The sequence below is a fragment of the Beta vulgaris genome, chromosome 1 (genome assembly GCF_026745355.1).
Source record: "Beta vulgaris subsp. vulgaris cultivar EL10 chromosome 1, EL10.2, whole genome shotgun sequence".
Classification (NCBI taxonomy): domain Eukaryota; kingdom Viridiplantae; phylum Streptophyta; class Magnoliopsida; order Caryophyllales; family Amaranthaceae; genus Beta; species Beta vulgaris.
In genome coordinates, this window is record NC_079202.1 from 50,095,229 (window position 1) to 50,113,834 (window position 18,606).

General features: G+C 33.6%; 1 long non-coding RNA gene across 1 annotated transcript; it reads right to left on the reverse strand.

Annotated features, from left to right (window-relative positions):
- Positions 1-1,627: 1,627 nt before the first annotated feature.
- Positions 1,628-2,747, reverse strand: LOC104891176 (uncharacterized). The gene is made up of 2 exons (XR_789753.4): positions 2,143-2,747; positions 1,628-2,040 (listed from the first exon to the last, which is right to left on the reverse strand). It is a non-coding gene; the product is annotated as an uncharacterized LOC104891176 (long non-coding RNA).
- Positions 2,748-18,606: the final 15,859 nt, after the last annotated feature.

Consider the following 18,606-nt stretch of genomic DNA (forward strand, 5'->3'; position numbering starts at 1 on the left):
ACTTCTTTTGCTGCTTTGCAAAATTCTTAACAAAAACTTTTTATTATAAAGATCATCTTGAAATTTTGAAATGCATAAAACAATTGACAATATTTCTTTCTTTATAGTTGAATAATTCTTGTAAGGACCAATCCAGACACCAAAAAAATCGACGAACAAACCTATTGTAATCCAGAGAGATGGTATAACGATTAAGTTGTCCCTCACTCTCTACATTATACTAGTTGCCTATTAGTTTTTTACATATACATGATGCATATGATAGATGAATTGGCAAGGTGCAACAAATATTCAAGGTAAAATGTCAATTTTACGTGGAATAACCCATTCCCTGACAATTATGGGACAACCAACCTTCTATTATTACTAAGCAATTGAGAATGATGAGGTGGAAGAATGGTAAACCCCTTCATCGTCCACCCACGAGTTGTGGTTTTGATTTTCATCAAGGAAATCAGGCGGTTGTGACTAGTGGTGTCAGAATCAAATCTGACCGCTGGGTCAACCTGATTTTGACCTGACTTGAACCTGGTTCGACCTGTGAGGGTCAGTCCTTAGACCTGACCGAAACCTGACCTGGGATTACCCAGACCTGACCGGCACCGGCAAGATTATATCCTGACCTGTTCAGACAGACCTGCTCTCAAACCCGAACCCGACCGCAATCAACAAGATATTATTAAAATTCAATTTTTTTATATCTACAAAATAATTTAAATATGTTAATTTATAAAATTGCTTACATTTAATAATTAATTAAATAAAAAATTAAAAATTAAATTACATTTAATTTGACTATTTGAAGGTTACACTTTCAATATCATGTATTTGTTTATATTTTTATTTTCATTTATTTTTGAATTATTTGTGTACATTATTCTCTTGTTTTAATTTTACATCTATTGATGTATATTATTAAAGTCACAATGTCAACATGTAAATTATTTTTACTAAAATTAAATTGAACAAAAATTGGCTGTCAAAAAAAAAAATTGAACAAAAATTGAGTTGAAACTTGACAAATTTTAATCAAAAATTGAACTTGACTAACCAAAGCTGTTTAGTAACCAAATTAATTTATTGTTATCTACATCAAATTGTACTTGAATTCACAAGTCAATTATTTTTACTTTGATTTTTTTATTAAACTTATTAAACCTAAGATAACATCAACTTACAAAACTATTTCTATATCCCAAACCAGCAATTTTAAATCGCTTAATCAAGTACTTGTTAACTACTGGTTTTATGCAAATCTTGTTCAATTAACAAACACCACCAACAATCTTTATCATTTCTGAAAACGCAAGAGATTCTACATGCAATATCATAATACAGCTAAATTAATAAGAATATAAAAATAAGAAAAAGACAGTAAATAAACAAATAAATTAACAAAAACAAGAAGAAAAATACAGTATACGAAAAAATAAATTAATAAAAACAAGAAAAATGAATTACAAAATTCTGAATTATTCAGCGCAAAAAATAATATTATACGAATTAAAAATCTAAAACCTAATATTTAAACAAGCTAAATTAATAAACGAATTGCGAAAATAATGTATATTGACAAGCTAAATCAAAAATCTAAAACAATATTCAGCCTTGTTGAAGATTTCGACAATTAAAAATCTAAAAAAAATATATTAACAAGCTAAATTAAGAAATAATTTACAACGATGAACAAACTAAATTAAAAATAGACAAAATTTCCCCTCAAAGAAAAAATAGACAAAATTTAGTTAGAGTTTATTAAAATTACAATTAAACGCTGAATAATTCAGAATTTTAATAAACTAAATTAAAAATAAACGCTAAAAATCTTTCGACATTCTCATCTCATCAACTCCACATCTCCTTCCTCTGAAATCAACTCTTCGTTTCCGATTCCTTCCGTCGATTCGTCCTCCTACCATATTCCATTTTCACGTCCTCCTGATCCTTGTCAACCAAGACAACACGGACACCTTCAGTGAAATCTTCTCTAAGTGAAGATCTTAAAGCAATTCTATACTCTAGTTTTATCACTCCGCTCAGCTATATCAAGCAGCAAAAGAGAAATTAAAGGAGGACAAAATTGTTACCAAAAATGCATGAAATGTGGTAGGAGGACGTGAAAATAGAATGGTTATGACTTACTTTTGACAGATCAGCATCATTACTTCTTAGGCCTGATCCTAATGTGATAGAGATAGAGGAAGGAGAGGTTGGCGTGCGGTTGTTGACGACGGTTGTTGATGAGCTATAACCGGTCTTGGAGGACTGAACCCACGTATGTGGCAAAATACATAAAAATGGTGGCTGTGAGAGAGGATCTGAGAAAGTAGATAGAGGAAGGAGAGGACGGTTGTGCCGTCGAGGGAGATGGCCAGATGGGAGATCGATGAAAAATGTGGGTGCTTCTTTTATACCTAAGAATGTTAGGGTTTTTTAAATTCAATCTCATTCGTTTGATCGAAATCATCAACGGATGAGATTAGATCCCTTTTTTCCCCTCTTTTATATTTCAATACACAATTAATGGTTAGATTTTAATCCTTCTCATATCAATGGTTCTAATTCATGATCCATGATATCATTTTTTAGCCAATAGAAAAATAGAATAACCTAGCACATGGATTGATGACCTAGCACATGGATTGATAATCTTATATTCTTATCATCTTAATAGTTCTTATGTTGGTTTAGTCTTACGGTCTTTAGTAATTAGTTAATTATTACTATTTCATTATAATTTTAAATTTTAATTATCTTTATTGAAGTTGTTATTAGTATTATTTAAGTATGTATGTATGTATATCGATCTTAATACTTTATTGATTACCGTGATTTTTATTGATTTTTCATTGTCATCCTTATATTTATCGCACACACACATATGTATGTATGTATATATATATATATATATATCGATCTTAATACTTTTATTAATATGATTCATTTACAAATACATAACAAAATCAAGATGACCCGACAAAGAGTTACCCGAAGTTGAATTGGCGTTCAATAGCGAATGGACCCGATGTTTCACAATGATCGAACTAAGGTCATTACTAATTCAACCCGAGTACATTTCACTTAACTCAACCGTACATGAAACCTAAATACGACCTTCGTAAACCCGGCTAAAAAATGTCAAAGGGCGCTTATACCCGGGAATGGATCGACTTGTAAATGGAACGTTCAGACCTGTCCGGCACTCGGGAATCCAATGATTCAAATGTGTTCGACCCAGTTGAACAAAACCTGACCAGTCATGACCCGGGGGACTGACAATCAGAATTCTGACCTGTCCGGGTATGACCTGGTTCGCCGTGGGTATACCCAGAACCTGTTTACTAACCTGTTTTGACACCACTAGTTGTGACCTGTGGAGTAAGTTGTACTTAGGTGCCTCATAAAAGGGTGTTAATGTAATTTACCTTACCATTTTCTTTTTTGAAAAAGTTACTACTAAACAACTAACATGTTTTAGCAATCACCCAATCACTTTATTTGCACACAATGTCCCTTACTAGATCATGTAATATAAATATCCTCTTAGAAAAGGTTAATCTGATCCTTAAGGATCATTCTAATTTTCTCACTTGTGTACATAAAAAAATGACTTATGCCCCCCTTTTAACAAATGAAATTCTACCTTTTTTCTAAAATATATTTTACTCTTCTTATATTTAGATATCAAATATATAATATAGTATAGTTTTTTCTTTGACAAGAAAGGAGAGATTCCAGTTAAAGTAAAACAATAAGATCTATATTTATTATTCTCCGTAAACAAAAAAAGATTGAAATATCAAAACAAATTTCCTAATATGTAAATATACGTAAATGCAAACTCGATTTCGGCTTTCAAAACTCGTTCTATATTTGAAATTGAGTTTGAAAGACAAGCATGGAACACCCATGTTAGAAATGAGTACAAAATTTCCAACATTAAATACATTGAGCAAATTGCTATCAGGAGAAGCTAAAAACAACACTAGATTCACCTTATTAATTTTAGTATTATTTAGGAGAAACAAAATATAACATTGACTACATTGTTTCTTTTTAATCTTCGTGATCTGAATACCACACTTGCCAACTCGTAATTGTGACCATTAATATCTTAATTAGTAATGAACAAGTTAAAATTACAAAAAAAAAAAATGTTTTGAAAATATATGTTGCTAGAATTTAACAACATCCCTTATGTCTATGTTTTTCCTTATATATAAATTACCGATGATAATTAAAGTGGAGTATGTTTTTTTTTTAAGAAGGAAATAAATAAACTAGGGAGGTATCCATCTAGTGGGCCACCCTAAAGCATCCTTGCGGATGATTATAGAGAAAGGGTAATTAGAAATATCAACCAATAGGTGAGGTTTTCAGTGGAGTGACCCTTCGAAGCCAACCAATCTGCAGCTGCATTACCTTCCCTGTAAACATGAGAAATCCGAAACTCCTCAAACTGCTTAAGATCCTCAAGACTATCCGAAATGATAGCATGAATGGACCAGGGGATCTTCCAACTCTTACGAAGAGCTTGAATGACAGAGAGATTATCCCCTTCAATGCTAATTTTCCGAACACCCAAGGAAAGAGCGCCTCGAATGCCTTCATAGAGACCCCTAGCTTCCGCCACAATAATGGTCGCAGAAGAGGCAAGCGCACCTGCACCACAAAGCTTAACACTCCCACCATGATCCCTAATAATGAAGCCAAAAGCAGCTTGACCATTATCAAGCTTTGAACCATCAAAATAGAGTTTAACAAAACCTTCCGGAGGTTTAATCCAGGAAGTCACATCCCTTTGCCTGGAACTACTCCTACTAGGCACGACATGCCGACCTGCCTCACTACCCACCCCCACTACTTCCGTCACCCTCTTTAGACTACGCAGAGTATCCATATAAGCACATATCATGTGACTCACCTTACTTGCCGTGCAAGCTTCTTCCCTAAAGACAACACCATTACTATTATACCACACGAACCACCACGCGACAATAATGAGCTCCAGCTCCTCCTTCGTGGACCTGGCTCTGACGATATCCAGAAACTCCAGAAAAGAAGTATTATCTTGGATAACCTCTTAGGATGGAAGGTTAGTCAAACACTCTAGATCCTGAAAAACCTCTTTCATAAGCGGGCACCTAGAAAAAATATGGGCCGTGTCCTCAGCCTGAGCAGAACAGAAAACACACTGCAGGGGAACAAAAACATGGCACAGCTCCAAACGCTTTTTCGTTGGGAGCCCATTATGACAAATGCGCCACAGGAAAAATTTAATTTTAGGAGGGACACTAAGCTTCCAAATCCAAGAAAACACCGAATGACTTGGCTCCGGCGACCCTAGCCCTTGAAGAAGAGAAACACCCGACTTCACTGAGTAGACTCCATCTGGAGACAGACCCCAGAATAGAGTATCCTGCAGAGGATGGCGGGGAAGAAAAACACTCTTAATATCCTGAACAAAAGAAGGCGGCAAAACCTCTAATAAAGCTTCAACATTCCACTGGCGATCCTGGGAAATGAAACGACAAACAGCATCCCCTTCTGTCCCCTCTTTCACAGAGCACAAGTCCGCTAAAGGAACATCATAAACCCATTGATCAAACCAGAAGGACACTGCTTGACCCTGTAATCCCCCACATTTTTAAAGGATTTTCATAAATATATTAAAATATTTATGTAGTTATATTTAAATCCAAATGAGTTTGGAAAATGATTTAACTTTTAAAAAGGGTTGACTATTATTAAAAAGTCAACTAAAAATATTTTCATAGCTTAATAAAATTGAAAATGTTTTAATTAAGCATGTCTTAATAAAAGCTTTAAGTATTAAAAGTATTTATTGAAAAAGAAGTTTAATGGAATCGAAACTCCTAAAAGGATAAAAAGGAAAAGAGTCATGTTGATGATTAAAGTCCTAAGTTGTTCATCTTATTAATCATCAAATCTTATTAAATCTTATCTCTTTTCCTAAGCCTAAAAGGATTAGCCTTTATGTAAATATCCTAAAACCCAACTATTTCACCCTACACACTTATTTTCTCAGAATCACGCCACTTTCTATTCTCTCTCTCCTCATGGTTTTCTTTTTCCTCTCTTCACTCGTTTTTTCTTTCACCCGAATCTGATTGGCCAGATTTCTCATAGTTCCATTAATTTTTAGCCAAAACTTCCTTCTTGAAAGTTGTAGATCTCGAAAAGTTATTGAAGTTAGGCTCAAGAATCACTCAATTCCGATTCTTATTCTATTAGTTATGGCCTCTGCAAGTTTCGCAATTCTGCTGCCATATTTCACTCGCGAATTCGGTATATCTCTTTTTTTTCCTTTTCCTTTTGATTCTTTTCCTCCTTATTGTTTTGGTTGTTTTCTTTTCTTCTTCTCTAAGATTCCATTAAGTATTAATTTTTACATTATTTTATTGTTATTAGCATTTTTATGATTTTAATTATGATTTTATATGGAAAATATATTTCGGTTTTCATATGTGTAAAAATAATAATTTAGATTTATTATTTTCAGTTTTTATTATGAAAGATATGTTTTTAGGGTTTTAAATCATAGAAACTATATATTTAAAGTATAAATATGAGTTTTGAGAGAATATGATTTTTTATGCATTAATATATTTTCAGAAGGTTTATAAATTTTTATAAATGCTGGAATTTCAGAAAGTTTGTATTTTAAAGGTTTTTAATGATTTTTAATCACTAGAATAGTTGTACTATACTAGGGATTAAAAATATGAAAGTTTAATACATAAAAACGATTTTAAAGACGTTTAAAAGGGTTTGGGACGTTTTTAAAGTTGCTGTAAATTTTTAGTTTAAGTATTTACTTGTTATTTTATTTTTCTAGGCGGAGAATTCATAGTAGGGGACTTTTAGATCGAAAAAGTGGCCTACCGTTTCGTTTACACAAGGTACGTACATAGTCTACGTGCTATATGATTTAGAAACATGCCTTAGGGATGTTTTATTTATTAGTATCATGTATAGGACTATGTTGTTCGTATATATGATTACCGGAATTGTTTTACATGTTATTTTGCCTATGTGCTACATGTAAACTAGAAGTACTTAAACTAAAAATTTACAGCAACTTTAAAAACGTCCCAAACCCTTTTAAACGTCTTTAGAATCGTTTTTATGTATTAAACTTTTGTTATTTTTAATCCCTAGTTTAGTACAACTATTCAAGTGATTTAAAATCATTAAAAACCTTTAAAATACAAACTTTCTGAAATTCCAGCATTTATAAAAATTTATAAACCTTCTGAAAATATATTCAATGCATATAAAAATCATATTCTCCTCAAAACTCATATTTATACTTTAAATATATAGTTTCTAATGATTTAAAACCCTAAAAATCATATCTTTCATAATAAAAACTGAAAATAATAAATCTAAAATTATTATTTTTACACATATGAAAACCGGAATATATTTTCCATATAAAATAATAATTTAAATCATAAACATGCTAATAAATAATAAAATAATGTAAAAACTAATACTTTAATGGAATCTTAGAGAAGAAGAAAAGAAAACAACCAAAACAATAAGGAGGAAAAGAATCAAAAGGAAAAAGGAAGAAAAAGAGCAATATACCGAATTCGCGAGTGAAATATGGCAGCAGAAATGCGAAACTTGCAGAGGCCATAACTAATAGAATAAAAATCGGAATTGAGTGATTCTTGAGCCTAACTTCAATAACTTTTCGAGATCTACAACTTTCAAGAAGGAAGTTTTGGCTAAAAATTAACGGAACTATGAGAAATCTGGCCAATCAGATTCGGGTGAAAGAAAAAACGAGTGAAGAGAGGAAAAAGAAAACCATGAGGAGAGAGAATAGAAAGTGGCGTGATTCTGAGAAAATAAGTGTGTAGGGTGAAATAGTTGGGTTTTAGGATATTTACATAAAGGCTAATCCTTTTAGGCTTAAGAAAAGAGATAAGATTTAATAAGATTTGATGATTAATAAGATGAACAACTTAGGACTTTAATCATCAACAGACTCTTTTCCTTTTTATCCTTTTAGGAGTTTCGATTCCATTAAACTTCTTTTTCAATAAATACTTTTAATACTTAAAGCTTTTATTAAGACATGCTTAATTAAAACATTTTCAATTTTATTAAGCTATGAAAATATTTTTAGTTGACTTTTTAAATAGTCAACCCTTTTTAAAAGTCAAATCATTTTCCAAACTCATTTGGATTTAAATATAACTACATAAATATTTTAATATATTTATGAAAATCCTTTAAAAATGTGGGGGATTACAGTCTACCCCCTTAAAAGAAGTTTCGTCCCGAAACTTAACACAAAACCCTCGTACTTTCAAAAGTTTGAACTAACATTTCGAAAACTTTTGGAGAAAAGGTAGTGCCTCTCGTGCACTTTCCCATTTTTAAAACACTTGTGTTACTTATGAACACTTTTCTTATGCGGAGACTCTACTTCTTTTGCACTTAACATGTGCAAATTGCCCAACATAGGCATACATATGCATGAAAATCTCATAAAAATACACAAAAGCGCGAATTTATCGCATTCTACCCCCTTAAAGAAAACGAGTTACGCCCTCGTAACTCACCTCAAGGAATAGGTCTGGATACTTTTTCTTCATATCCTCTTCGACTTCCCACGTTGCCTCTTCTGACTCGTGGTTAGACCAAAGAACCTTGACAATATGAACATCCTTGTATTTTCCTGTTGAGAATCTTGACAGGTCTTTCCTCATATGTGAGGCTACTATCTATCTGAACTCTTTCAGGCTCTAACACATGGTGCTCATCAGGGATATAGCGCTTCAGTTGGGATATATGAAACACATCATGCATCTTTTCAAACTCCATTGGCAACGCCAATCTATAAGCTACTTTCCCAATGCGCTCTAAAATCTCATATGGGCCTACATATTTAGCACTCAGCTTGCCCTTTTTCCCAAATCTCATAACGCCTTTAGTGGGTGATACTTTCAGGAATACTTTATCACCTACAGCGAACTCATCTTCACGACGTTTTAAATCCGCATAACTTTTCTGCCTATCTTGCGCAGCTTGAATTCGAGCCTGAATCAATTTGACATTCTTGACGGTCTCTTCAATAAATTCAGTCCCCAAGACTATGTGTTGTGCATGTACATGTTATGTTTTATGCACATGTTATGTTTTGATGATGAAAATTAATATAATATGTTGTAGCATGAAAGTATGTAACAGTTGCAACAGATGCATGAAGAAAGAAATTGATAAACGAAGACTTTGAAGAAAAGAAGAATCAAAGAAGAATCAAGAATGAAGTTTTAGTTTATAATTTCTTAGAATAGTAACTTTAGATTAAAATGTAATATGCTCAAACTTGGTGATATGCTATGTGTCGAAATATAGATTATATGATATTAGTATAATATTATTATTTTCTTAGAGTTAAGGAAATAAATAATTATGTTAATATTATATGTCTATATAAAAAGGAAATTAGTTTTCAAAATAAGGGAAATAGATTTTCGAAATCAGAAATAAAAAGGGATTAAGGAAAATGAGTTTTTAGAAAAAGATTTTGTAAAACCGAGTTTCTAAAAGATTTTAATAAAAACGAGTTTTTGAAAATATTTTAACAAAAATCAGATTTTGATAAAAACGAGTTTTAAAGAATTTTAGAAAAAAAAGAAATTTTCGGAAAAAACGTGTTTTAGTAAAACGTGTTTTGGAAAAAAGATTTTGATAAAATTGTGTTTTGATAAAACGTTAGTTTAGAAAAAGATTTTACAAAAAATTGTATTTCCTTAAAATGTGTTTTACAAAATAAAGAATTTTAGAAAAAAGATTTTTACAGAAATCAAGTTTCCTTAAAACGTGTTAAAAAGATTTTTTATAAAATAATTTTATTTAAAACGTGTTTTTCTAAAAAACGTGTTTTTCAAAGAGATTTTATAAAACTGGAATTTCCTAAAAACAAGTTATATAAAATCAGTTTTTATTTTGGAAAATAATTTTTGAGTTGAAAAGAAAATCTATTATGGAAAACATATCTTTTTAAGAATAAAGATAAAGATGAAAAAGATAAAGATTGATTTTCTAAAAGAGAATTAAATCCCTTGAATTAAGGAATTGAAAGATATCCTTTGGAAGGATATTCGTCCAACCCATGTTCTATAAAAGGGATTCATAATTCACTTTTAGATCTTAAGTTTTCAGAGAGAAAATCGAGTCTAAGTAAAAAGCTGAAAACTATTTCCTTGGCACTGAGCATAGCACTGAGCTGTTAGGTTTAAGTTACTATTTCATAATTGTAATTGTCCTCTATTTGCTTGACTAAGAAGCACATCTTTGAGGATCGTTCTTTCTTGTAACTTTTACATTATTGAGAGTGCCAACACTTAGAGTTAAGTGTTGGGGGAGTCATTACTAGGGTTAGTAGTGAGGGGAATCGTATTGTATCAAGAGTTTGATATTATAGGATTCAAAGAAATAAAAGAGTTTTTGTTTCTTGTGGACGTAGATCTCAGAGGTGAGATTGAACCACGTTATATATTGTGTCAAATCTAATATCTTTTAAGTTTATTATTCGCAAAAACGCAAAATAACAATTTTCGAGTGTTCAGCTCAGAGCCTGGCACTGAGCTGTGAAAGGATTTTTGTGAAAATCGATTAGATTTCGTCACTCAATTCAACCCCACCCTTCTTGAGTGTTCCCTTAGGTTACAACAAGTGGTATCAGAGCAGGCTATTCTCGTAAGACTCACATCTAGAGAATAGAAATCATGAACACACAAGACGACTTTCGCGACAAGTATTCCAAGTGTCCAATTTTCAACGGGAAAGATTATGGATGGTGGAAGACCAGGATGAGGATATACATTCAAGGTTCTGACTTTCAATGCTGGAGAATCATCAAGACTGGACCTCTTCCTATCCAAAACAAAGACGACAAAGGTAACCTGTTCGACAAAAAGGAAGAGGAGTACAATTCTGTTGACTACGGAAAGGCAGAAAAGAATTTCAAAGCTATGAGTATTCTCCAATCTGGAATTGGACCTGATGAATATTCAAGAATCTCTGCGTGCACCACTGCTAAGGAAATTTGGGACACATTGGAATTGGCACATGAAGGTACAAACGAGGTAAAACAGTCTAGGATAGATTTACTAGTCCAACAATATGAACTGTTCACAATGACTAAGGATGAATCTATTAAAGATATGTTTACTAGATTTACACTAATAACTAATGAACTAAGATCTTTAGGAAAAATCTATTCTTCTGAAGATTTAGTTAGAAAAGTGTTAAGAAGTTTGACTAATAAATGGCTTCCTAAAATAACTGCTATTCAAGAGGCTAAGGATTTATCAAAACTCTCACTAGAACAACTCATTGGTTCCTTAATGACTCACGAACTTGTTTTAGACTCTAAATCAAGTGAACCAAAGAATAAAGGGTTGGCCTTAAAAACTGAAGTAGAAACGGATGTTAGTGAAAGTGATGAAGAAGTAGCGTCTCTAACTAGAAAGTTTCAAAATTTTTAAAAGAGAACAGGAGCAACAACTTCAGGAGAAGTAGAAACTTCAAAGGTAAAGGCACTTCTTCTAACCCTAAGAAAAGTGCTACTAACTCTGGTTGTTTCAAGTGTGGTGAGTATGATCACAGGATTAAAGAATGCCCTCTGTGGGATGAAGAAAAGCCTAGAGAAAAACGAGAGCAGTCTAAGAAGGAGTACAAGAAAGCCATGATCGCAGCAGTCTGGGGAGACTCGGATTCTGACGAAGATCAGTGCCACGCTCAGAGCCACGAAGCAAAATTATGTCTGAATGCTGTACAGACCACTCTGAAGACGGCACTGAGCCATGACGACTCGCATCTATGCTTGATGGTTAAAAGTTCGAACCCTCTTGAAGAGGAAGAAGACAGTGAGGTAAGTCTAACTTCTTTAAAACCTTCAATTCATCTTCTTTCCAAAAGTAAGCTTGTCATATTGCTTGAAAACGTAATTGATGATTGTCAGAACATGAATGATAATTTTGATAACATGAAAAGGGAAATAAAAAATTTGACTAGGCTAAAAATTGGATTAGAAACAGAATATAAGGAATTACTTAAGGAAAATAAAACTCTGATGAAAAGGATTGACGAGAAAGACTTAGAGATAAACACACTAAAACAAGAAAAAACTCTAGTTGATAATCTCGTAAATAGCTCAGTGCCAGTCACTGAGTTCGAAGCTGAAAAATCTAGTCTTGAGGAACAAATTGAAAAATTAAATCACGAGTTGAATGATCTTAAGAACTCAAGACAACAATCTAGAATTGTTCCACTAATGCTGCCTAGTGATGCAAAGATAAGAGAAGAGTTGGATAAAGTTAAAAGAGACTTAGAGACTTCCCGAAAAAGAAGTAGTGATTTAAATACCTCAGTTGAATATTTAGAATCACAACTTTCTATTGCTCGAAAGATGCACGAAAAATGGACCAATGGGAAGAATGCTCTAAATTACCTAACTTGCACCACAAACAACACGAACAAAACAGGATTAGGATATTCTGACCAGCGACTCAGTGCCAGGCTCAGTGCCAGACCCTTCGAAAGAGACTTTCGAAAAAGAAAATATGTTGGACTTCCTGAATATCTTATTTGCAACTTCTGTGGAAATAATGGACACCTAATTGACGACTGCAACAAAAAGAAAAATCGAATTGCAAAGAATGTCAAACACGTTACTCAAATCTGGGTTAGAAAAGACATACTAGATGCTCAACGTAAGAAAAAGGGACCCAAGCAAATATGGGTTCCTAAAACAAACAAGTAATCATGTAGGAAAAGGAAGCCCTTGAATTTATTTGTACTGAAGACCAAATAGCTGATATTTTCACTAAACCACTTGCTCGTGAAAGATTTGAAAAACTTAGATTAGCTTTGGGATTGATTTCTAGTACTTAGTTGATTTGTGTGCTTATTTGCCCCCTTTACATGCTTAAGAGTTCGAAAGATTCTATCTACACTAAGTCAGATTTTTGATTTAATCCAAGACTCCTGAAAAGGCTATTGATGCTGTCCTGATAACTGACACCTAAGTTGCTCTAGAAAAATTCTATGAAAAATTCCAAAAGTATCATGTTTTCTAAAATATCCATTGATGTTGCTTTGTCAAAATTATAAAACTTTTTCAAAAAATAGTTTTCAAAATTCATTTTAAAAATTATATGCAAGGCATTAAAAGGCATAATGGACTTAAACCTAAACACATTAACCGGCCCTTCCCCTAAATCTCTCAAAACCCGTCAAACGCATCAAAACCTTTGCTTCGAAATTCTCAGCCAAAAAAAAAAAAAAAAAAAGAGGCCCAGAACACTCCCACAAAAAGATACCGGCCACGAAAAAACCGTCCAAGAAAACCCCTCCGACAAACATTCCGGCCCAGTACAAACCCACCACAAGATTGTCCCTGAACACAGCGCCAACGACTTCTTCTTGTCGCCCACCGCCTTCTCCGACTACTTCCGCTGCTACGACTTCTGATGCCTCCTCCTCTCGCATACGAAAAGGTGCGAATTCCGGTAAGCCCCAATCTCCTTCTAAGAGACCGAAAACTTCTCCGGTCAAGATTCTGACTGGACGTGTTCTTCCGACTACTCGGTTAAAATGACCGGCCTTTAAGTTTTTGTTGGATGAATTGAGAACTCAAGGATGGATTAAATTGCTGGGTTATAACGATGGAATTTATGAATCTGAGGTTAAACAATTTTATGAGAATTTGGTGGTAAGTGATGATTTGGTTTTATCCACTGTTGTTAATGATGTTGTGATTACTTTAACTGTCACTGAATTGGCTCAAGTTTTGGAGGTCCCTTCTAGTGGATTTTTGGAATTACCATACCAAACATGGCCTTTTTGTTAGGGATTGACAACGCCACTATTAGTGTGGGGTGCTTAATGGTGGTGGAAGAAGTTCATGACATGAAGAAACAACTGCAGCATCTACACCATAAACACCTTTCCTTTTATCCTAGTCCTACTATGTAATTTTGTCTATGCCTTGTAGTTTTTCGAAAAACATGTCGGTTTTTGTTAAACTGTTTTGATGCTTTTTGGATGTTTTTTTGGATTATTTTGGAGATTGTGAATTGGTGTTGGTTGTAGCACCAGCATCACTAGCTTAATTAGTTGAGCTATTGGATTATTTTAAACTCTTCTGATTGTGTGAATGATTTTTTTTGTCTTTATGTACTTTTTGAGAATGACAAAAGGGGGAAAAGAAGGTATATAATATTGACTTTGTGTCTTGATGATATCCTAGGTTGAGCTAATGTGAATTGAATATAAATGAGCATGTAGGGACAAGTGAATAATTGAAAGCTATTAATCTGATGTACGGCTAGGTTCTAAAAGGGTAAATAATCAATCCATGCATTGTTTGAGGGGGAACAAAAGTCAATATGCATACTTTGAGGGGGAACAATTGTTTATTTAACAATATTATATTTATGGTTTGTCATCATCAAAAAGGGGGAATTTGTTGTGCATGTACATGTTATGTTTTATGCACATGTTATGTTTTGATGATGAAAATTAATATAATATGTTGTAGCATGAAAGTATGTAACAGTTGCAACAGATGCATGAAGAAAGAAATTGATAAACGAAGACTTTGAAGAAAAGAAGAATCAAAGAAGAATCAAGAATGAAGTTTTAGTTTATAATTTCTTAGAATAGTAACTTTAGATTAAAATGTAATATGCTCAAACTTGGTGATATGCTATGTGTCGAAATATAGATTATATGATATTAGTATAATTATTATTTTCTTAGAGTTAAGGAAATAAATAATTATGTTAAATTATATGTCTATATAAAAAGGAAATTAGTTTTCAAAATAAGGGAAATAGATTTTCGAAATCAGAAATAAAAAGGGATTAAGGAAAATGAGTTTTTAGAAAAAGATTTTGTAAAACCGAGTTTCTAAAAGATTTTAATAAAAACGAGTTTTTGAAAATATTTTAAACAAAAATCAGATTTTGATAAAAACGAGTTTTAAAGAATTTTAGAAAAAAAAAGAAATTTTCGGAAAAAACGTGTTTTAGGTAAAACGTGTTTTGGAAAAAAGATTTTGATAAAATTGTGTTTTGATAAAACGTTAGTTTAGAAAAAGATTTTACAAAAAATTGTATTTCCTTAAAATGTGTTTTACAAAATAAAAGAATTTTAGAAAAAAGATTTTTACAGAAATCAAGTTTCCTTAAAACGTGTTAAAAAGATTTTTATATAAAATAATTTTATTTAAAACGTGTTTTTCTAAAAAACGTGTTTTTCAAAGAGATTTTATAAAACTGGAATTTCCTAAAAACAAGTTATAAAAATCAGTTTTTATTTTGGAAAATAATTTTTGAGTTGAAAAGAAAATCTATTATGGAAAACATATCTTTTTAAGAATAAAGATAAAGATGAAAAAGATAAAGATTGATTTTCTAAAAGAGAATTAAATCCCTTGAATTAAGGAATTGAAAGATATCCTTTGGAAGGATATTCGTCCAACCCATGTTCTATAAAAGGGATTCATAATTCACTTTTAGATCTTAAGTTTTCGAGAGAAAATCGAGTCTAAGTAAAAAGCTGAAAACTATTTCCTTGGCACTGAGCATAGCACTGAGCTGTTAGGTTTAAGTTACTATTTCATAATTGTAATGTCCTCTATTTGCTTGACTAAGAAGCACATCTTTGAGGATCGTTCTTTCTTGTAACTTTTACATTATTGAGAGTGCCAACACTTAGAGTTAAGTGTTGGGGGAGTCATTACTAGGGTTAGTAGTGAGGGGAATCGTATTGTATCAAGAGTTTGATATTATAGGATTCAAAGAAATAAAAGAGTTTTTGTTTCTTGTGGACGTAGATCTCAGAGGTGAGATTGAACCACGTTATATATTGTGTCAAATCTAATATCTTTTAAGTTTATTATTCGCAAAAACGCAAAATAACAATTTTCGAGTGTTCAGCTCAGAGCCTGGCACTGAGCTGTGAAAGGATTTTTGTGAAAATCGATTAGATTTCGTCACTCAATTCAACCCCACCCTTCTTGAGTGTTCCCTTAGGTTACAACACTATGTTTTCACTAAAGTCATTCCAGCAAATGGGACTTCTACATTTCCGTCCATATAACGCCTCAAAAGGTGCCATCTTTATACTCACATGGTAACTATTGTTGTAAGAGAACTCAATCAAATCTAATTGGTCCTCCCAACTCCCTTGAAAATCTATAGCACAAGCTCGCAACATATCCTCCATAGTTTGATTAGTCCTCTCAGTCTGACCATCGGTCGCAGGGTGAAATGCGGTACTCATCTTTAATGTTGTCCCAAGGTTTAATTGGACCTTTTTCCAAAACTTAGATAGAAATCTAGAGTCACGATCCGAGATAATGTCCTTTGGAACTCCATGCAATCTCACTACATGCTTGATATAGGTCTTAGCGAGTTGTTCTTTTCCATGTCTCCTTAATAGGTATGAACACGCGGACTTGGTCAGTCTATCCACTATAACCCAAATGGTATCATTTCTACTCCTCGTTTTGGGTAAGGCAGTCACAAAGTCCATTGAAATAGAATCCCACTTCCATCCAGGAACCTCTAGCGATTGAACTTTTCCCATGGGTCTTTTATGGTCTATCTTCATTTCTGACAGGTTAGACACTTAGACACATACTCAGCTACCTCTCGCTTCATGTTCGGCCACCAATAGATCACCTTAAGGTCTTTATACAGCTTGTCACCCCCAGGGTGCACAGAATATGGAGTGTTATGCCCCTCGTCCATAAGACGTCTCTTAAGGTCATTGCACTTCTGGTGGTACACACCACCTCCCTTTAACCTTAGCTCCCATCATCATGAATCTTGAAGTCTACTTCCTTACCTTGCTTCATTTTCTCCTTAATCTTGTCTAGATGCTCATCCCCGACTTGACCCTCAATAATCTCATCGAAAACTGACACTCCCAAAGAAAGATTACTAGTCTAGCCTCACTTTCCCCAGGATTTAAGATTTCTAGGCTCAACCTTTGCATATCTCTACACAACTCCTCAGGGACTATCAAAGCACTCAAGCTATGACTCGATTTTCGACTCAAGGCATCAGCAACCACATTTGCTTTCCCCTCATGATACTGGATATCTAGATTATAATCCTTAATCAACTCTAGCCATCTTCTTTGCCTCATATTCAAGTCTTTTTGGGTAAATATGTACTTCAAACTCTTATGATTCGTAAATATCTTACAAGTTGCTCCATAAAGATAATGTCTCCAAATTTTCAAGGCAAAACTATGGCAGCTAACTCTAGATCATGGGTAGGGTAATTAGCCTCATAAGGTTTCAATTGACGCGACGCATAAGCTATTACCTTACCATTCTGTTGCAACACACAACCCAAACCATTTTTCGAAGCATCACTATAGACCTCAAATCCCTCATTCCATCAGGTAGGGTTAAACAGGTGCAGTGGTTAAACGATCCTTCAAGATCTGAAAAGCTTCCTCACACTTCTCATTCCACTCAAACTTGACTCCTTTTTCATCAAATTAGTCATAGGTCTTGCTATCTTCGAGAAATTCTCACAAATCTCCTATAATAGCCAGCTAAACCCAAGAAACTCCTAATGTCAGACACACTCTTTGGAGTTGGCCACTCACTCACAGCTTGAATTTAGCAGGATCTACTGAGACTCCTTCCTTAGACACAAAATGACCCAAGAATGCTACTTTCTCCAAACGAAACTCACACTTAGAGAACTTGGCATATAATTGGTTCTTTCTCAAGGTCTCCAAAATAATCCTCAAATGTTCATCATGCTCAGTTTCATTCCTCGAATATATCAAAATGTCATCAATGAAAACCACTACGAACTTATCCAAAAACTCATGAAAGATTCTATTCATCAAGTCCATAAATATAGCAGGAGCATTTGTTAACCCAAATGGCATTACAGTGAACTCGTAGTGACCATAACGCGTTCTAAAGGCAGTCTTAGGTACATCCTTATCGGCTACCCTCAATTGATGATATCCTGAACGTAAGTCAATCTTCGAGAACACACTCGCTCCATTCAGTTGATCGAATAGGTCATCTATTCTAGGCAAAGGGTACTTGTTTTTGATGGTAACATTGTTCAACTCCCTATAGTCTATACATAATCTCATACTCCCATCCTTTTTCTTCACGAACAAAACAGGAGCTCCCCAAGGCGATGCACTAGGTCTGATATAACCCTTATCCAAAAGTTCTTGCAATTGTGTCTTAACTCACTCATCTCAGGAGGTGCCATTCTATAAGGTGCCTTAGATATAGGTGCAGTTCCAGGAACTAAGTCTATGGTAAACTCAACAGCTCTTGCAGGCGGCATACCTGAAATTTCACTCGGAAATACGTCCATAAACTCATTCACTATGGAACATCCTCAAGTTTCAACTCAGCTTCCTTACTCACATCTTGCACGCTACAGAAAAAAGCTCACACCCCTTTCTCATCAATTCTATTGCATGAGCAGAGATCACTCAAATTCTTAGGTTTCCCAAATCGTCTATAGAGGTACATTTTTCCCAAAGGATTTCTCAACACTA